Source organism: Tenrec ecaudatus, chromosome 8 (assembly GCF_050624435.1).
Source record: "Tenrec ecaudatus isolate mTenEca1 chromosome 8, mTenEca1.hap1, whole genome shotgun sequence".
In the NCBI taxonomy this organism is placed as follows: Eukaryota; Metazoa; Chordata; class Mammalia; order Afrosoricida; family Tenrecidae; genus Tenrec; species Tenrec ecaudatus.
This window is the reverse complement of record NC_134537.1, coordinates 152,438,559-152,444,011: the sequence shown is the minus strand read 5'-3', so window position 1 is coordinate 152,444,011 and position 5,453 is coordinate 152,438,559.

The following is a 5,453-nucleotide window of genomic DNA, read 5'->3' as shown; positions in this document are numbered from 1 at the left end:
TAATACACGGATCCTAAGAATTTATTATGGAAATGATTTCTGAGGCCATTCTCTTAGTAGCTTTACATGGACTAGCTGGCTCAAATCCTAGCTTTGAATAACATTTCATCTTCCTCTTTCCATGTTGACTTACCAAGTCTAGTTGATGGTCCATTGATAACATCACAGATTTAGCCTTTCCTTTCCATTGTCATTTCAATCATCCTAAGGGATGAATAAATTCAGTCTCAGGATTAGGTCAGGGGGGTGGGGGCTGAGAAAGAGGACAAGGGCCTTAACCAGAGCAGTGGGAACAGTGGCTTCTGGGTAAAAGGTCTTGGCCCTAGCAACGCCAAAGCTGTCATCTGCCTGAGGACACCAAGTCTTCCTTGCTGATACATAACGAAGCATAGCAGGAAACCCCTTTGGGAGCCAGTATATAACACACTCACAGGGAGGGGGACAAGAGGGAGGGAGCAACCAGATGCAGAGCTGTGAAATAGCAGAAGGTCATCAAGGATGGAATCTAGGAGAGATATGATGCTGTGAGTGAGGAAAGGGTTATGGGTCCCCCGGGCTCTGCTCAGTCCCATGTACATGAGCAGGGTATGCACAGAAATGCCCTCTTAGGTCATCATTCGTGTAGCAGAAGTTATTTTAATATCTGCATCATAATTTATTTGACATCTGCAGAATATCCAAAAGAAACCGTTCAAGTATGGGATGGGCCATCCGGCTGTATTTTGTGTTCACCAAATATCTCACACTCCTTTTTCAAATGTTTTCAGTTTTGCAAAAAACTCAGAATGCATTTTGCCAAACATGTTCTCTGTTAATGTTTATTTAGAAGGGAATTTAATCCGTATGCTGCTGATGCATTTACACTTAACTCAACAAAATGTTTTACTAGAGTCATTTGATGTCCAAGAAACCTTTTGAGTCTTTTTTATAAGCCTCTTCAAGCCCATTTTGCTTCGAAACAGGAAGTCGCCTGTTACTAACCATAAACGAATGCAATCCCCAGAGGGTTTGGTTTCATTTAATACACAGAGAGACCACAAGGTCTCAGCTGATTCTGAACTCTACGGAAAAAGATTTTCTCCCGAACCCACTGAGACTGTGCTGTGCACAGATGAGGTGTGGTTATTATTTTCCAAAATAAAATCCTTTATGAAGAGGCATCTTTCATACAACTCCTGGGAAAGACAGTTACCCAAGCGGAGCGCTAAATCATTGGCTTTGCAGGCTGCACCTGGTAAATGTCCCTGTCTCCTGTGGATCCACTTACCAATCCGAGCTCGTTTGCTAGTATTAATAGAACAAATAAAATGGAGCGGGAGATAAAGATACCGGGGATAGTGATTTCTTGCTTCAGGAAAACCTTCCTGAGTTACAGACCTATACAATGTTCCCAGCCTCGAGCCAGGGAGCCAAGGCTGATATAAACACAGCATCCAAGCCACAGAACATGACTTGTTTAAGGCTTAATTCTGTGAAGTAAGGCAGGAAACAAGATTTATCCTTCTGGGAAACTTTTGGCATTTGCCTCGAGCTGGGCCTGATTACTCTCTGCCGTCCTCACCATCCATTACAGCTATCTGAAAGAAATCAATTTTGTGCCCAAACTAAGGCAACAGAGCAATGTCTCCGGCTGAGTACCAGAGGAATTCTTCTGTTTGCCACGGCGTTAAACAACGAAGAGCAAGCTGCCAATGCGGCCATGAGGATCACGGTTACTATCTGGGCCCTTTTGGCAGCGAAGGGGAGTGAGATTAGTTGGGTGAAAGCCATTTTGCAAACATAGTAAAAATAAATCACTATACATAATATTTGAATCTTAAAGTTTTCGTTATGGCGAACGCTAAATTATGCTGAGAACCTTCATCGGGACTTGGCAAACGTATGAAGTGCTGGGGGTCAATTTTCACGTATGAAATCAAGCTTAGGTTATAACAACCCATATCACAGAGTAAATGCTCAAAGGATGAATGGACCGTTAAGAAGTAAATCAGACTCCCTGAGATTCTTAAATAAGCCCTCTGAAGGTTTCATTCTATCAGTTTGGTGGGCTACCAATAAATAGAACGGGGCTCTTAACAGAATAAAATTTGGGGTTGTTAATACCAGATGTTTCATTCTTTCTATTTCATTCTCTTTCGTTAATTATTTTTCAGGTGGTGCTCATATCTTTTACTCATATTATTTATTTGTTTTAACTGTACTCAGAATGGGCAGTCAGAATTGAGTGGCTTGATGCTTGGTCTACACTGCAAGTCCTGAGCACCAGACTGGAGTGTTTACACTAGAGGAAAATATTCAGGCTGAATCAACTGGGAGACATCTCAGTTAACATCTGGTTTTGCTTACTTATACTAAATATTCAATTATTAATGGATTATTAATAGCAGACATTTTCATTGGTTCACTCTTTTTCACCTTAAAATCTTACCCAAAGGCCAGTGTCCTTAGGGGGACCTTAAACGTCGGTTAGTGTCGCTACTTTTATGAGTGGCAGACATGATAACCGTGAGGGGCCTCAAACAAATTAAGAAACAAATGCGAAACTAAAAATCCTTTCTTCCTTTTTCTTTTTTTAATCTTTCACACTTCCTCTTTCCTGGATGATGGTTGGAAATACTCAAACCAGCTCATGATTTAAACTGCACAGGTAAGCAAGGTTTTATAGCCCTAAATGCTAATAGTCCATAAAGACCTTGACATTTACATGATCTGGTAGCATATGCGCTTAACATGCTGCCGAGAATATGTATTTTACAAGTTTATTCATTTTGGTTTCATAATGATTTTTCAAATCATGTCTTTGTGGCTTCCATCACCTCATTCATTTTGGTAGTTGTCATTCGTGCATTTAAATGGGGCATACACCTAATCATTAATTAAATGCTAGTATATTTTTTTTTACCAAATTAAGTCATGGAAACCTCATGCCCAGTGACTGAGCAAGTACACAACTATCGTGAATTTGGGGCAACATGGCAACTGAGGGTGACTGCATGTGTTACTCAACAGAACTGTCCCACGGTGTTTTCTTGACTGTCACCTTTATAGAAGATCCCCTCCCTGCTTTCCTTCCGTGGTGCTGTTGTGGGCTAGGGGGTGGCCTTAACCTGCCGGCCTTCAGGTTAGTAACCGGGCATAAGTACCGTGCAACTCTAGGAGCTGCATCACAGCGCAGGTGGCCTATGTTCCACTAAATGGGTATTAAATATCAGGAGAGAATTCCTTAGTTACTTTGTTTCCCCCCAGAGGAATCGACAGACTACTCTATGTGCCACGAAGAGTTCACATTTGGATATGCCTTATTCTTCCCCTAGCTGCCTCTCCTCCCACGTTCTCAGCCTTTGTGACTGACAGGGAGGGCATGTCCTATGTATCCCCATTTGGAGGCAGATCAGAAAGATAGGCTCCCTTTTGAAAGGAAATTCAAATTCAGAGATAATCCCTAAACAACTCCATTCAATCTTTTTCTTCCCCACTAGCTAGAGCAAATCCTGAGGGTGGGGTGTGGAGGATTCTAATGGGACTTCTCAGATGTTTCAATACACGATCACTTATGTGCTGATAGAGAAATATGTTCTCTTCGTCTGTGCATTAGCAAATGTTGTGAGCTCTAAACAGAGGCTAGAAAATAATCCCAGACCATCAACATTATCATCATCAATGAAAACATAAATCAGTAAATGCCCAATTGTATTTAGGGCCTTGGTTATTGTTTGTTTGTTTGTTTTTTCACATAAGGGGACTCGATGACACTGTGGGCTAGCCATTGAGCTGCTGCACCCAAGATAGGTACTTGAACCCATCAGCCCCTCCAAGGGAGGAAGGTGAGGCTATTGTCTCCCATCCAAATCTATAGCCTTGAAAACTCTTTAGAGAGCTGTAATGAATGGTCATTGCCTTTATGACATCCTCCCCACCACCCTAACAAAATGCCTCTCATCCAAGCCCTATCATTTTCTTCTTTTATTTCTTCCATATCTCCTTCTCTGCCATCATCTTAGTCCCCTTTCTCTCTGTCTTACCTTTAAATTCACCATTTTAATACATAATATTTGAACAGACTAAACGAAGATGACATAGGAAGTAAAACATATGTCAGGTCCTGCTTCCAAATGCAGCAAACTCACAGCATAGCATCTCATTCACAATGGCCTGGAGACGAGTAAAGGAAGTGTTTCTAACTAAATCCTGATGCCACCATTGTGAGGAAGGCAGGCTCACAGCATCAACCTCTTTGACGCAAAAAACATAAGAGAACTGTTTATGAACAACTAAGAGAGGAAACAAAGTCAAAAGCAGAGACTAAGACCCCCAAAGTAATTTAAAGATAGGATGGTCTGTCAGATTGTCCTCCTGTGGTGACTTGTGTTTTGCTATGATGCTGGAAGCCAGGTCACTGGTGTCTCAAATGACAGCAGGGTCACCAAAGTTAAAAGGTTTCAGTAAAGCTTCCCAACTAAGAGCAGACTGTGGAGAATGAATCATCTGTTCATGTTAGAGAAATTAGTCGCAAAAAACCTTACGCACAGCATTGAAACATTATCAGACACTGAAAATATAACCAATAGAAGCTAACTAAAGTCCTATATCATGACAAAAGATGAGCCCCTCAAGTCAGGAGGCACTCGAAATATGACTGAGGAAGAGCTGCTGCCTTCTAAAAGTAAAGTTGACTGAAATGAAATGAATGGAATAAAGCTTGTAGGAATAAAGCCATCGAAGACCTTCATGTGCTGATGGAGCAGGACTCAAAGGAAGAAGGAACCACTGCAAAAGACTAGTAACTACAACTTGGCATTTATGACGTACTAAGTGGTCAAAAATGAAATGGAACACATGAAAATATATCCTGTTAGTGAACTTAAGTGAACTGGAATTAACATCTTTGTTTGTTTATTAAAATCTATCATATCATTCCATAGTTCAATCACATAAAGAATTGTACAATTGCTACCACAGTTTACATTCTTTTTCTACATGGACTCTTTGACATTGTCTCCCCTTCTCCCCCCTTTTACCACTGGACCCCTGTCCTCTCTGAGATGCTTATTCGACTTGCTGTTTTTATAGCTTCATCAATTCTGAGTGTCATATATTGAAAAGTGGAAAATCATATAACACAACTTAAAGAGGATAGCCTACAATGACATGACACCTCTGTGATAGAGCCTACTACAGACAAGCAAAAACCAAACAGAACCATACAAACCAAAGATACAGAAAAATTTAGGACACCAGATCAAGTCCAGCATGCATTATGGTGGGGGCGGGAGATGGGGGCAGAGAATGTACCGACAAGTTTTAACTCTTTAAGTCAGATTTATGCCTTTGATTTTCCATACCAATCTCTCCAAAGCACTCTGTTAGTAACCACTTTCCTCCCATTGGACATTTTCCATCAGAACGCCATACGGTTGGCTCTGAGGGGAATGCCACAGTCAAGAGGAATGTCA